Raw genomic sequence first — 16,976 nt, forward strand, 5'->3', positions numbered from 1 at the left:
TTTGTGGAGCCTACACCTCCTATTGGTTGTTTAACTGTCCACTAACATTCATGACTGGATGTGGCTGGACTGCAAGGCTTTGATCTGATCTGTTGGTAGTGGGATCACTTAGCTCTGTCTATAGCATGCCTACTTCTGCTATTTTGCATGCTTGCAATTCCATGTTGTAGATGCACCAGGTTGCTCCCCAATTTTTAGGAATGCCTGCTGATGCTCTTGTTATGCTTTCCTACATTCCTTAATAATCCAGTGTTGATTTCCTGACTTGCGGGTAATGGTAGAGTGGGGGGATATGACAGGTCATGGGGTTACAGATTATGGTACAGCACCTCATGGGCACCCAGTTTTGAGCTGCTAGATTTGTTCTAAATCGTTCCCTTTTAGCACGGTGATAGTCTCACACAACATGATGGAAGGGTTCCTCAATGTGGAGAAGGGATTTAATCTCCATGTGGACTGTGTGGCCGTAACTCCTACCAATACAGATGCACCTGCGGCAGTAGATTGATAAGACCAAGGTCAAATTTTCCCTCTTGATTCTTCCCTCACCACTTGCCGCAGACCTAATCTGGTAGGTATCTCCTTCAGAACTCAGCCAGCTACTGAGCCACTCTTGGTGATGCACATCAAAGTCCCCCACTCAGAGTACATTCTGTGCCTTTACTATCCTCAATCTATCTTCCAAGTGATGTTCAACCTAGAGGAGTACAGATTCATCTAGACGTAATCAGCAGAGGCTTTCCTTGCTCATATCAGACTTGATGCCATGGAACTTCGTGGGGTCAAGAGTCACTGTTGAGGGCAATCAGAAGCAATCCCTCCTGACTGTATGCCATGGCAATCTGTGCACAACAAGGTCCCACAAGCAGCAACATGAGAATGACTGGATAATCTCTTTTTAGTGACATGAGGGATAAAAGTAGGCCACAACGCTGGGGAGAACTCCCCAATTTTTTGGCATAGTGCATGGAATCTTTAACACCCAACTGAGAGGGCAGGTGGGTCCCTGGTTTAACATCTCATCCAAAAGATGGAACAACTGGCAATGCAGCACTCCCTCAGTACTGCACTGGTAACAGTCTGATAATAAGTTTAATTTATTAGGGACAAAACAATTAAAGGGAAAAAAAGATGAAGGATTTTAAAATGTACCAATTTTTATGTCTTATCAAGATGAAATGGCATCTAAAATCCTTGTCTGAAAGCTGTGAGGCGACATGCTTTCAAGATGAGCTTGGAAGGAGGAGCTAATGGGAACTAAGTGCACATTTTTATTTTATATTGTCAGATGGCATCAGCCATCAAACATTTTAGCTTCCAGTATTACATGCATGTCAAAACGTTCCCCTCCTTTTTGAACTACACTGGTTGTCGGTTTTGATTGTTGTAGCATTTCAAATCGTATCTCCTTGAGCAATGATGGGCTGGCAAGGCTGGAACTGAGAAACTGCCAAGCTGTAAGTCCCTGATTTCCAATTGACTTTTGGATTGCTTAGAATTGTACCACTGCCTCTGCTCCTCATATTATTTAAAGACATTCCAGTGTGATTACCAGACACATTGTTCACTCTCCTTCTCCCTGCCATCTCCTCCTTTACTACCAGTGGTTTGTACTTGGAACCACTCTCTGTATCTTGTTTCCCTTGGTTCCCTCTGCCTAGCTCTCTCTCCTTCACTTCCTGCCACAACCTCAATGTTTTTTAAAACCAAGCTTGCATCATCCGACCACTACTGCATTCATTCTGTCTTCTCTTCTACTTGTTTCCACCTTTGAACTAAACAGTTGTAATGATTTCAGTGCACTTGGGAAAGAAAAAATGAAAGAGAGAAAGGACTTGCATTTCTATAGCGGCTTTCACAACCCCACAATCTCCCAAAGCTCTTTTCTGCCAATTGAGTAACTCTGAAGCTTAGGCATCATTGTAATGCAGGAACCACAGCAGCCGATTTGCACACATTAAGGTCCCACAGATTATAAGGACCAGATAATCTGTCTTTTATCAATGTTGATTGAGTGATAAATATTGGCCAGGGTGAACTCCCCTGCTCTTCTTCAAATAAAGCCATGGAATCATCTATGTCCTCAGAAGGCAGATGAGGCTGGGCTTAACATCTCATCCAAAAGATGGCACCCCCTACAGTGCTGTACCCCCTCAGTACTTCACTGGACTGTCAGTCTGTATTATTTGCTTAAACCCCTGCAGTAGGACTTGAACCCACAACCATCTGACAGCTGGCAAGAGTGATACCATTAAGCCAAAGATGGCACCCTATTATTTTGTTCTGTGATCATTATGTTGATACTCAATTGTCCTTACCCTGGAAGGACCAGTCAGTAACAAAAAGGTGCCATGCCACAAAGAATCTACTGAATTAGAGTAAGAAAGCAGCAATGGCATGAAATGTGGTCAAATACTTGCTCACTCCACTATGACAAAGTGTGATGTGATTCTACCCCTATCCCAATAGACAAGGTGTCCAAATGTAGACGGTGCTTCTTTAAAACTTCTCCATCGCAATTTTGCTTCAAAACTGTAGAACTCTTTCTCTCTGCAGCTTTGTCTTTTGCAAGGGTATTTATACAGGGTTTTAATATTGAGTTGTTATAACTCATTTTAGTGATCTGCTTGCTCCTCTCATAAGTGAATCTCTTGGACCTACAATCTGGAAGCATCCCTGTGTTAATTTCTGTCTCAGTGCCATATTGAAGGATTGTTGCATTGTTGGATATGCTGTCTTTTGGATGAAATGCAACATGGAAACTCTCTCTGCCTGTTCGTGTGGACAGGGAATCTTCAGTGTGAAGAAGAGCAGTGGAGTTTCCAGCCTTCTAGGTGAACACTGTTCCTTCAAATAATAACATGATAAATAGATCACTTAATCACTCATTCAGTTGATGTCTGTGGGACCTTTCTTTTGTGCAGATATAATGGTTCACTAATATCCTTTAGAGAAGGAAATCTGCCATCCTTATCCAGTCTGGCCTACATGAGACTCCAGACCCACAACAGCGCAGCTGATTCTTAATGACCCTCTGAAAAAGCTAAGCAAGCTACTTTCAAAGGCAATTATGGATGGGCAACAAATGCTGGCCTTGCCAGCAACACTGACATCCCATGAAAGGGTAAATTTTAAATAAGTGCCAAGCTTGCCTAAGTAACAATAATCATTGTGCTTCAAAAGCAATCATCAATTGGAAAATGTTTTGAGACATCCTTGGCAGTGAGTCCATAGCAAAACCTCCCTCTTCTGCATTTATTTGCCTGAAATTGGTTTTCTCATTCATAATAGCATAGGTTATCAATGGGATGTAGTGGTGATATGCTTATCCATCACCTTTTACCCACTTGCCTACTAATGCTTTGGAAGGTGGCAGGACAAGTTAAGAAAAATGGCAAAGAAGCATACAGAATCCTTAGCTTTGGAGGAATGAAGCAATGAAGCTATGCTTAATGTTTATATATCACTGGTGAAGCCCCAGCTGCCATATCGTGTCCAGTTTTGGGCAGCATACTTCAGGACAAATGTCAAAGCCTCAGGGAAGATGCAGAAGAAAATTTATTTTAATGATACCAGGGCTGTGAGATTCTAGTTATACAGAGAGACTAGTCAAGCTGAGGTTGTTCTTAGAGCAAAGAAGGTTAAGCAGAGATGTAGTGGGGTTGTTCATGTTCATGAAGGATTTTGATAGGGTAAACAAGAAGAAAATGTGTCCAGTTGCAGAAGGGTTGGTAACGAGGGGATACAGATTTAAAATAATTAGCAAAAGAAGCAGGTGATTTTTTTTAACACATTGAGTTGTTCTGATCTAGAACGCTATGTCTGACAGGGTCGTGGACAGATTCAATAATAACTTTCAAAAGGGAATTGGATAAATATTTGGAGGGGAGACATTTACAAGGCTATGGGGAAAAAGGCAGGAGAGTGGAACTAATTGGTTGGCTACTTCAAAGAGATATTTTCCAGACATGATACATCATTGCCTCCTTCTATGATCCTATGAATACAACAACACCCACTAAACCAGAATGTTTAAAACCCACACTGTTCATCCCAATCAAACTCATGAACCTCATTACTGAACAGTAAAGATATTGAAGCCTCCATCTGCACTGATAGTAACTCCTAGGCCTAGATGCCACCACAGCACATCTGGTGAGAAGGAAAAACTTCAGTTCTTTTCACTCCATTTGCTAAGCTGTAAGGGGACTGATAGCTGTTGTGTATTGGCCACTGCTTTTTCATCCCTAGGGTTAATGTTCAAATATTTCCCCAATGGAGTGAAGCCTTTTCTCTTTGCCGATTGTGAAGTTATATACGGACGCACCCAAACAAGTCCATTGTGAGCAAGGGCCCACCACACAAAACTGTCCCTAAACAGCAATTACTGCTACCATATTGGTCAACTCACTCATTAGAGACAGCTTGCTGTCAAATGTTTTTATGACTGGTTCCATCCCTGGGCTGGTAATCCAGAAACTAGGACTAATAATCCAGAGAATGTGTGTTCAAATCCAACCATGTCAGTTTAAAAACACCTTTGTCAGTAAAGGTAGCACCATGAAGCTATCAGGTTGTTGTAAAAACCCAACTGCTGCAGTAATCTCGTTAAAGGAAGGACCTTAGCTGGTCTGTATGTGGCTCCAGTCCCATGCCAACATGGCTGACTTTAGACTGTGCTGTAAAGTGACCTAGCAAGTCTTTCAACTGTATCAAACCATTTCAACAAGGTAGCCTACCATCTAATCAAGGTCAATCGGGGCAAGCAATAAACCCTGGTCTTGTGATGCTCACAACCTGATAATTTATGAAAGGAATAGTTAATTGGTGGAGGAAATAGAAAAGAAAATTGTGCTGTGGCATCAATCCATGCTCCACTGGGCTGGGAGTGTTTGCTGCTACAGTATTTTATTGCACTTTCTGCCCCAGCACTAATATTCACGGAAAATTAAAACAAAAAAAAAGTTCATAAATTATTCAGTCCACTAATTTTTTTTAAATTCATTTATTGGGTGTGCCATTGCTACTAGGTTAGCATTTATGCCCAACCCTAATTACCCTTAACAAGGTGGTGGTGTGTTGCCTTCTTGAACTGCTGCAGTCTATGTGTTGTAGGAATGCCCACAGTGCTGTTAGGGAGGGAGTTCCAAGATTTTGACCCAGCGCCAGTGAAGGGGCGGCAACATATTTCCAAATCAGGATGGTGAGTGGCTTGGAGGGGATCTTCCAGGTGGTGGTGTTCCCATGCATCTTTTGCTCTTGTCCTTCTAGATGGTAGCAGTCGTGGATTTGGAATGTGCTGTCAAAGGAGACTTGGTGAGTTTCTGCAGTGCATCTTGTAGATGGTACACACTGCTGCCACTGTTCATTGGTGGTGGAGGGAGTGAATGTTTGCGAATGGAGTGCCAACCAAGCGGGATGCTTTGTCCTGGATGGTGTTGAGCTTCTTGAGTATTGTTGGAGCTGTACTCATCCAGGCATTTGGAGAGTATTCCGTCACACTTCTGACTTGTGCTTTGTAGATGCAGTACAGTGTTATGATCCCAGCTGAGATTACCCCTGGACAAGTCTAATCCCAGAGTGGAACCCAGTTTGATAGATCCTAGCTTTTAATTGTTTCTTTAGATACATGGAGAGTAGCTACTGAACAGAGTCACAGGAGTCAGCTGTTGAACTTTTAACAAAAGAATAAGACATTTATTCAACAAGAAAAGATGAACTATAATAAAATAATCCTTCACCCACACCTGCAACTTTACAGATATATGCAGATTTGTAGGGATAACACAAGTTACAAAAGCTATCTTATATTTTAATGTTCACAGTAATTACACAACCCATGTAACCAATTAGGCACCCTGGGGTCAGACACACCACACTCTTAAACTAAGTGACAAGATGCCACCTCAACCAGATGCTATGGATTTCTCCTCAACTGTCCCCAGACACTTATCACACTGTGATGCGACCGGTCTCATGGAACTTCGTCTTTCACATGAGGGTTTCCAATCTCCACTCTCCAAGAACTCACCTTGGAATCTCCTCTCAAACTGATGCTTTCTCTCAGATGCCTTCTGCAAGGGTTCACCTCCAGGACTTTGAACTCTCCTTCCAATGTTACTCTCCCCTAAGTCACCACATGTTTTCAAGCTGTCTTCCATGCACTCTCTCTCACCAACTCAGCCATAAACAGCACCACTGCTTCACATGCCCATACCAAAGAGTTACAGACCTTCAGCTGTCTCTTTGGACCTTCTTGCCTCTTGCAAGCTGTTCTCGCTTTAAATCTGCTTTCTGCAGCTTTTGTCTCTTTAAACCTGAAGTTTGGAGCCTTTCTTTCTTAACTTCATTAACAGGATCTTTTCCAGGCTCCTGCCCTTCCTTTGACTAGAACGTCTGCTTGGGACTTCCTCCTGTTCCACTCCCCTGGATCTTTGGAGTCTTTTCTTTAGCTTGGGCTAGCTATCTGTCCCCTTTGCTCCAGTATCTTCTAGCAGCTACTCTCAAGACCAATTGAACTCAAAACAGCTTCCAAATCAAATTGCTGTTTTTCTTCTTATGTGTGTGTGTCTGTGGAAGGGACCTGCCTCTCTGGAACAATGTTGCTAGGCAACAGCATTGTTTTTTTCTACTTTTGTGTTTGCTTAACTTCTTAAGTTGTAAAACTCTCATTTGAAATTCAGGCACCTTTTAAAGTTAAGCTAAAACTCAATTTGACCTCTTCTTAACACACAGATACAGAAATACAAATCAAAGTTAAACACTAAAGCTAAAACTCATTCCTAACACCCACAAATACCAATATACCCTAACAACAGACTTTGGGGAGTCAGGAGGTGAGTTACTCACTGGAGGTTTCCTAGCCTCTGACTTGCTCTTGTAGCCACAGTATTTATGTGGTTAGTCCAGTTCAGTTTTGGGTCAATGGTAACCCCCAGGATGTTGATAATGGGGAATTCAGTGATGGTAATGCCATTGAGTGTTAAGGGTGATGGTTAAATTCTCTCTTGTTGGGGATGTTCATTGACTGGCACTTGTGTAGCACAAATGTTACTTGCCATTTGTCAGCCCATCCTGGATATTGTCAAGGTCTTGCTGCATTTGGACATGGACTGCTTCAGTATCTGAGGAGTCGTAAATGGTGCTGAACGTTGTGCAATTATCAGTGAACATCCCCACTTCTGATCTTATGACGGAAGGAAGGTCATTGATGAAGCAGCTGAAGATGGTTGGGCCGAGGACAATACCTTGAGGAACTCCTGCACTGATGTCCTGGAATTCAGATGATTGGCCTCCAGCAGCCACAACCATCTTCCTTTGTGCTAGGTATGACACTCAACCAGTGGAGAGTTTCCCCCTGATTCTCATTGACTCCAGTTTTGCTCGGGCTCTTTTGTCATACTTGATCAAATGCTGTCTTGATGTCAAGGGTAGTCACTCTCACCTCACCTCTGGAATTTAGCTCTTTTTTCCCCACTTGAATCAAGGCTGTAATGAGGTCAGGGGCTGTGTGACCCTGGCAGAACCCAAACTGAGCGTCAATGAGCAGGTTATTGCTAAGCAACTGCCATTTGATAATATTGTTGATGACCCCTTCCATCACTTTACTGATGATCAGGAGCAGATTGATGGGGCGGTAATTGGCCGGGTTGGATTTATCCTGCTTTTTATGTATAACACATCCCTGGGAAATTTTGCACATTGCTGGATAAATGCCAGTGTTGTAGCTGTACTAGAACAGCTTGGTTAGGGGCACGGCAAGGAAGCACAATCCTTCAATATTATTGCTGGAATATTGTCAGGGCCTATAGCCTTTGCACATCCAGTGCCTTCAGTTGTTTCTTGATATCATGTGGAGTCAATCGAATTGGCTAAAGACTGGCATCGGTGATGCTGGGGACCTCAGGAGGAGGCCGAGTTGGATCATCCACTCAGCACTTCTGGCTGGAGATTGTTGCAAATGCTTCAGCCTTATCTTTTGCACTGATGTGCTGGGCTCCCCCATCATTGAGGATGGAGTTATTTGTGGAGCCTTCTCCTCCAGTGAGTTGTTTAATTGTCCACCACCATTCACAATTGGATGTGGCAGAACTGCAGAGCTTAGTTCTGATCCATTTGTTGTGCAATTGTTTGGCTTTATCTATCACTTGCTGTTAAGCACACAAGTAGTCCTGTGTTGTAGCTTCACCAGGTTGACACCTCATTTTTAGGTATGCCTGGTGCTGTTCCTGGCATGCCTTCCTGCAGTCTTCATTGAACCAGGGTTGATCCTGTGGCTTGGTGGTAATGATGGAGTGGGGGATATGCTGGGTCATGAGATTACAGATTGTGTTCAAGTATAATTCTGCTGCTGCTGATGGCCCACAGTGCCTCATGGATGCCCAATCTTGAGTTGCTAGATCTGTTCGAAATCTATCCCATATAGCATGGTGGTAGTGCCAAACAACACGATGGATGGTATCCTCAATGTGAAGACAGAGCTTCTTCTTACAAAGACTGTGTGGTGGTTACTCCTACCTGGACTAATTTCCCTTTCCTGACTCAACTACCTTTTAGCAAAATTAAGTTTGCATTCTTCGCTCTTTCCCAGGTTACTGCCACTGCTGCCCATGCTTTCTTGTATTTGATTTTTGTGATGGACTCTTGCCAAACTTTATCGTTTTGGTAAATGGAAGTCCATGCAGAAGAAAAGGAAATGTTTCTGAAACCAAACTGAACCAGGCAATATTCCATTTGAAACAAAAACAGAAAATGCTGGAAAACCTCAACAGGCCTGACAGCATCTGTGGAGAGAAAAAACAGTGTTAATGTTTCGAGTCTATATGACTCTTCTCCAGACTCTTCAAAATTTCATTTGACTTGAAGAGAAATGTTCATTGCTGGCTGGAGATTAGATAAAATGAGGATGAGACAGTGGATGTTTACTTTAAGAAGGGTGAGAAAGATTGAAAAGATTCAGGGTCATGGTTCATTTGGTAATTTTATTGCAGAACCTATGATCAGGTTAGTCATGGAACTGCATCTGCCTCACTTGGACTATGAAACGGTAGAAGTGTTTGTTGAATTTGTTGATTTAGGCTGGGCATCTAGAGTGAGTCAGGGTCACCCTCTGACTTAAGGCCAGTGCCCTGCTCCCGATTAATACACTGCTAGAAAACATGTGTGTGGCTATCAGATAAGGACAGGATCAGAGGAGCTTGCAAGTGATGCTCCCCAGGGTTCACAAAACACATCCAGGGATGAGGGACTTCATTTATGTGGGTAGACTGGAGAAGCTGGGGTTTTTCTCCTCAAAAAAGAGATGGTTGAGAGGAGATTCATTAGCAGTGTTCAAAGTCGTGAGAGGTCTAGACAGAGTAGATGGGGAGAAACTGTTTTCATTGGCAGAAGGGTTGAGAACGAGAGGATGCGTATTTAAAGTGATTGGCAAAAGAACGCAGTGAGCGGTGGCTAGGATCTGGAATGCTCTGCCAGAAAGGGTGGTGGAAACTGATTCAATTATGGCTTTCAAAAGGGAATTTGATAAGCACCTGAAGTGGAAATAAACATTTGGGCTGTGGAGAAAGGGCTGGGGAGTGGGACAAGCTGAGTTACTGACACAAACAAGATGGGTCAAATGGTCTCCTTCTATTCTATAAGCAGTCTATGACTCAATGGGCAAACAGCCCATTGGTGCTCATCACCAAGTTGCACATCAGGTACTCCGAGTGGATGTTGTACCTGTCACAAATCCCCAGCAAGAATCAGAGCCTTCAGAAGACGAGGGGAAAATAGGGTGAAAGCTGGGGAGGAGGGGGTGTGGGTGTAAAATGTTTGCAGGAATTGTAGTGATCTGTCTCATTTCTAAATCTAAAAACGACTTCATTCAAAGAAATTCTACAGAAATATGTGACCACTGCTTTGGGCTACCACTGCAGCCCTTGTACTGAAAAGCGGGAAAGGTTGGAAACACTCAGCCAGGTCAGTCAGCATCTGCAAATGAAAGATAAGACCATAAGAACATAAGAAATAGGAATAGGAATAGACTGTATGACCCTGACAGAGGATATAAAGAATAAGAAAATGGAAAACACTGAACTCATAAAGTGAGCCTTTAAGTTGGACTCATCAACAAGAACTTATATCTATATAGCTCCTTTAACATAATAAATTATCCCAAGGTACTTCACAGGAGCATTATAAAACAAAATATGACAGCAAGCCACATAGGGAGATATTAGGACTGATGACCAAAAGCTTAGTGAAAGAGGTAGGTTTTAAAGAATGTATTGAAGGAGGAGTGTGAGCTCGAGAGGTGGAAAGGTTTACGGGGGGTGTTCCACAGCTTAGGGTTGAAGCAACTAGAGGCATGGCCACTGATAGTGGAGCAATTTAAAATTGGGGATGCTCAAGAGGCTCAGATATTTCGGGGGGGTTGTGTGGCTAGAGGAAGTTACAGATGTAGGCATAGGTGAGGCCATGGAGGGATTTGAAAACAAGGATGAGAAATTTAAAACCAAAAGGTTGCTTGACCAGGAGCCACAGTAGGTCAGTGAGCACAGGGATGTATGGGGAACAAGACCTGGTGCTTGGAACTCACCTGGTAAGATAAATTTAATATTCTGTGAATGGCATTGAGTTGCATTGATGGTTGTTGGTAAAAACAATTAGGAGATAAAACAGACTTTAGAAAATTGAGATATAAAAGTCAATTGGAATATCAGACAATGCACTCTTATCAGACCCTGACTTTTAACCTTGTACATAATTGTTGAAAAGAAAAATAATTTTGTCACCTTTGCTGTCCGGAAAAGTATAAAGTAAAACCTCTCCGATAAAACCATCTGCTTCAGAATATGGACCTTACGTCAGAGCCAGATTTCCCGGCAGCTAATTTGAATGTGTTTGCATAAGCCCGCCCACCTAATGAACATATGCACAAACCTTTTGCAGCTGTATGCAAATACTCCCTCACAGCAACATTGCCACATTTTGGGGAAACTACAAAACAAATTAGACCCTTTCTTATTGATGGCAACCCAAAAAAACAGATGAATCCTGCTGCAAGGCAGGATGCTCTGTAATTGCTTTAAGGCTGTAAAGTCTCAGAAGAGAATGGAGGCTGTTGAAACAGTTTCATTACTTCCCCCATTCCTCCAACGTAGTCGACCAGGGACTATTAATTAAAAATATAGGCACAATTTTTCATGTTTCAGTGCTGTGATGTTGAAAAAGAAAAGTGAGTGCAAGTCAATTTTCTAGAAAATTGAGTCAATTGTGTAAGTGTTCTGAAATAATAAGCTTTATTAAAATGCAGCCATGGAGTTGCAGGCTAGCTGTGTTTTAGTTTGACATTGGGAGCATAGGTTGGCATTTTGCTAATTGATACTAAATAGCTCTATTAAAGCAATGGTAATGGCTTTACAAATATAGGGGTCAGCCGTAGATGAGTTCACTTTTGCCTCTGACTCCGACTTTTTGGGTTCAAGCCCCACTCCAGAGACTTGGGGGTCCATTTTAAGTCCTGGGTGGATGACAGCTTAATGGGCGGCTGGTTGGTGCAAGAGTGGCTGGGCCTTGTTAGCACACTCCTGACCTGACATCTCAACCATAAAAAACAGAAAATCGATGGGAAGTGGCTGCCCAGCCTTTAAAATGGCTGCCAGGTTCCACCCTCTCTGGTCTCTAAGGTAAATCTTAAAGAGGACAGCCTGACAGGGGTCATAGTATGTGGAGGAAGAGAGAAGCCCAGGATAAAGGAAACCCAAGGTTTCCTTTTGGGCCCAAGAGGAGCAGGAGTAGAGATTTAAAGGACATTGTAAATTATCAAAAGACATTTATTACAACCAAATGAGATGAAGCACACTGTTCACTCTGACATCCCAGCACCATTTAGAAAAAAGCTTCCTTTATGTCCTACACTTATGTTGAATTAACATTCGCTTCTTATTTTTTGGTCAGCTTTTCTGAATATGTTAAAATGACTTGTTAATATTCATCCTGCTTTATCTTCAGATGGTTTTAAGCATTCACAATTAAATCTGGTTTTATTTTCTGTAGAATGTTCAGACATTGATAACATAGATGTGCAAAGCAGGATTAAATCTGTCTTTTCTGTTCCTAAAACCTTTTGGTTTCTTTTTTATTCTGGCAAAACATATCCCCTGCTAAAAACAGTCAGTCACAAGGGCAGTGGGCTGCCAATGTTTGGGAGAGACGGCTTTTTCAACACCATTACCATTGCCTTATCAATGCCTTTTAAGTTGAGCCATGATTGCCAATTGTACAAAGCCTTATCAGATCTCCATTCAAATCACAGAAAACACTGCCAATGAGCAGTGAGAATAATATTGTGGAGTTGTCACATTGTTATTTAATTATTTTGGGCATGGGCTCCTCAATCACCCCCAATATTGATATCGGCTCCTCAATGTCCACCAATACTGATATAAGCTCCTCAATTGCCCCAACACCGACATAGGCTCCTCAATGGCTCCCAATACTGACAGAGGCTCCTCAATGACTCCCAATGCTGACATAGGCTCCTCAGTGGCCACCAATGCTGAAATAAAATCTCAATAACCCCAGTAATGACATAAGCTCCTGAAAGGTCCCCAATACTGTCATAAGCTCCTCAAAGACCTCAAATAAAGAAATAAGCTCCTCAATGACCCCCAGTACGGACATAAGCTCCACAATTGCCCCCAATACTGAAATAAGCTCCTGAATGGCCCCCAATACTGACATAGGCTCCTCAACAGCTCCCAATACCAACATAGGCTCGACAATGGCTCCCAATACTGACATAAGCTCCTCAATGGCCACCAATAATGATATACGCTCTCAATCGTCCCCAGTACTGACATAAGCTCCTCAATGACCCACAATACTGACACAGGCACCTCTATCGCCTTAATACTGAGATAGGCTCTCAATCATTCCCAACACTGACATAAGCTCCTCAATGGCAACCAATACAAACATAGGCTCCTCAATGGCACCCAATACTGACATAGGCTCCTCAATGGCCCCCAATATCAACATGGGCCCCTCAATGGCTGCCAATACCGACATAGGCTCTCAATCACCCTCAACACTGACATAAGCTCCTCAATGGCCCCAATACTGACCTAAGATCCTCAATGGCCCCCAATACTGACATACGCTATTCAATCGCCCCAGCACTGACATAAAAGCTCCTAAATGGAACCCAAAACTGATATAAGCTCCTCAATCACCCCCAATACTGACATAGGCTCCTCAATTGCCCCCAATGCAGATATAAGTTCCTCAGTGGCCACCAATGCTGTCATACGATCTCAATCACCCCAGTACTGATATAAGCTCCTGAATGGTCCCCAATACTGACATTAACTCCTCAATGAACTCCAATACTGAAATAAGCTCCTCTATGACACCCAATAATGACATAAGCGCCTCAATCACCCCCAATACTGACATAAGCTCCTCAATGACTTCCAATACTGACCAAAGCTCCTCCAAGGCTCCCAATACCAACACAGGCTCAACTATGGCTCCCAATACTGACATGAGCTCCTCAATGGCCACCAATACTGACATAGGCTCTCAATCACCCTCAACACTGACCTAAGCTCCTCAGTGGCCCCAATACTGACATAAGATCCTCAATGACACCCAATACTGACATAAGCTCCTGCTGACATAAGCTCCCCAATGGCCCCCAATACTGACATAGGCTCCTCAATCGTTCCCAAGACTGAATTGGGTTCCTCAATGACCCCCAATACTAGCATAAGCACCTCAATGACCCCCAATACACACATAAGATCCTCAATCTCCCCCGATACTGACATAAGCTGCTCGATGACCCCCAATACAGACATAGGCTCCTCAATCGCCCCCAATACTGACATAAGCTCCTCAATCACCCCTAATACTGACATAAGCTCCTCAATGACCCTCAATACTGTCATAAGCTCCTCAATGACCCGCAATACAGACATAAGATCCTCAATCACCCCCAATACTGATATAAGCTCCTCAATGACCCCCAATAATGACCAAAGCTCCTCAACGGTTCCCGATACCAACATAGGCTGAACTATGGCTCACAATACAGCCATAAGCACCTCAATGGCCACCAATACTGACAAAGGCTCTCAATCACCCTCAACACTGACATAAGCTCCTCAAAGGCCCCAGTACTGACATAAGTTCCTCAATGGTCCCCAATACCAACATAGGCTCCTCAATGGCTCCAATACCGACACAGGCTCCACAACATCTCCCAATACCGACATAGGTTCCACAATGGCTCCTAATACTGACATAAGCTCCTCGCCCCCAATGCAGACAAAGCTGCTCAGTGGACACCAATGCTGACTGAAGATCTCAATAAGCCCAGTAATGACATAAGCTCCTGAATGGTCCCCAATACTGAAATAAGCTCCTCAATGACTTTAAATACTGAAATAAGCTCATCAATGACCCCCAATACTGACATAAGCTCCTCAATCGCCCCCAATACTGAAATAAGCTCCTGAATGACCCCCAATACTGACAAAGGCTCCTCAATGACTCCCAATAATGATATATGCACTCAATCGCCCCTAGTACTGACATAGGCTCCTCAATCGCCCCCGATACTGACATAAGCTCCTCAATGGCCCCCAAAACAAACATAGGCTCCTCAATGGCTCCCAATACTGAAATAGGCTCCAAAATGGCTCCACATACTGACATAATCTTCTCACTGGCCCCCAATACTGACATGAGGTCCTCAGTGGCCACCAACGCTGACATACGCTCTCAATCGTCCCAGTACTGACATAAGATCCTCAATGACCCACAACACTGACAAAGGCTCTCAATCACCCTCAACACTGACATAAGCTCCTAAATGGAATCCAATACTGATATAAGCTCCTCAATGACCCCCAATACTGACATAGGCTCCTCAATCGCTCGCAATACAGACATAAGTTCCTATGTTGCCACCAATGCTGACATACGATCTCAATCACCCCAGTACTGATATAAGCTCCTGAATGGTCCCCAATACTGACATAAGCTCCTCAATGGATCTCAATGCTGACATAAGCACCTCAATGACCCCCAATACTGTCAAAAGGTCATCAATGGCTCCCTATACCGACATAGGCTCCTCAACGACTCCCAAATCCAACATAGGCTCAACTATAGTTCCCAATACTGGCATAAGCACCTTTAAGGCCACCAATACTGACATAGGCCCTCAATCACCCTCAACACTGACATAAGCTTCTCAATGGCCCCAATACTGACATAAGATCCTCAATGTCCCCCAATACTGACATAAGCTCCTCAATCGCCCCAGCACTGATATAACGTCCTTAATGGACGCCAATACTGATATAAGCTCCTCAATGACCCCCAATAATGACATAGGCTACTCAATCACCCCCAATACTGACATGATCTCCTGAATGGCCCCCAAACCTAACATAAGCTCCTGAAGGCCCCCAATACTGACATAAGATCCTCAATCACCCCGAATATTGACATAAGCTCCTCAATGACCTTCCAATAATGATCAAAGCTCCTCAACGGTTCCCAATACCAACATAGGCTGAACTATGGCTCATAATACAGACATAAGCACCTCAATGGCCACCAATACTGACAAAGGTTCTCAATCAACCTCAACACTGACATAAGCTCCTCAAAGGCCCCAGTACTGACATAAGCTCCTCAATTGACCCAATACAGACATAAGCTCCTCAATGGTCCCCAATACCAACATAGGCTCCTCAATGGCTCCCAATACTGACACAGGCTCCTCAACGTCTTCCAATACCGTCATAGGTTCCACAATGGCTCCTATTACTGACATAAGCTCCTCACTGGCCCCCAATACAGACAAAGCTCCTCAGTTGACACCAATGCTGACTGAAGGTCTCAATAACCCCAGTAATGACATAAGCTCCTGAATGGTCCCTAATTCTGAAATAAGCTCCTCAATGACTTCAAATACTGAAATAAGCTCCTCAATGACTTCAAATACTGAAATAAGCTCATCAATGACCCCCAATACTGACATAAGCTCCTCAATCGCCTCCAATATTGAAATAAGCTCCTGAATGATCCCCAATACTGACAAAGGCTCCTCAATGACTCCCAATAACAATATAGGCTCAACAATGGCTCCCAATACTGACATAAGCTCCTCAATGTCCACCAATAATGATATATGCACTCAATCACCCCCAGTACTGACACAGGCAGCTCAATCGCCCCCAATACTGACATAAGCTCCACAATGGCCCCCAAAACAAACATAGGCTCCTCAATGGCTCCCAATACTGAAGTAGGCTGCAGGATCGCTCCAGATACTGACATAAGCTTCTCACTGGCCCCCAATACTGACATGTGGTCCTCAGTGGCCACCAACGCTGACATACGCTCTCGATCGCCCCAGTACTGACATAAGATCCTCAATGACCCACAACACTGACAAAGGCTCTCAATCACCCTCAACACTGACATAAGCTCCTAAATGGAATCCAATACTGATATAAGCTCCTCAATGACCCCCAATACTGACATAGGCTCCTCAATCGCTCCCAATACAGACATAAGTTCCTATGTTGCCACCAATGCTGACATACGATCTCAATCACCCCAGAACTGATATAAGCTCCTGAATGGTCCCCAATATTGACATAAGCTCCTGAAGGCCCCCCAATACTGACATAATCTCCTCAATGGATCTCAATGCTGACATAAGCTCCTCAATGACCCCCAATACTGTCAAAAGCTCATCAATGGCTCCCTGTACCGACATAGGCTCCTCAATGGCTCCCAACCCCAACATAGGCTCAACTATGGCTCCCAATACTGGCATAAGCACCTTTAAGACCACCAATACTGACATAGGCCCTCAATCACCCTCAACACTGACATAAGCTCCTCAATGGCCCCAATACTGACATAAGATCCTCAATGTCCCCCAGTACTGACATAAGTTCCTCAATCGC

This window comes from Carcharodon carcharias, chromosome 8 (assembly GCF_017639515.1).
Source record: "Carcharodon carcharias isolate sCarCar2 chromosome 8, sCarCar2.pri, whole genome shotgun sequence".
Classification (NCBI taxonomy): domain Eukaryota; kingdom Metazoa; phylum Chordata; class Chondrichthyes; order Lamniformes; family Lamnidae; genus Carcharodon; species Carcharodon carcharias.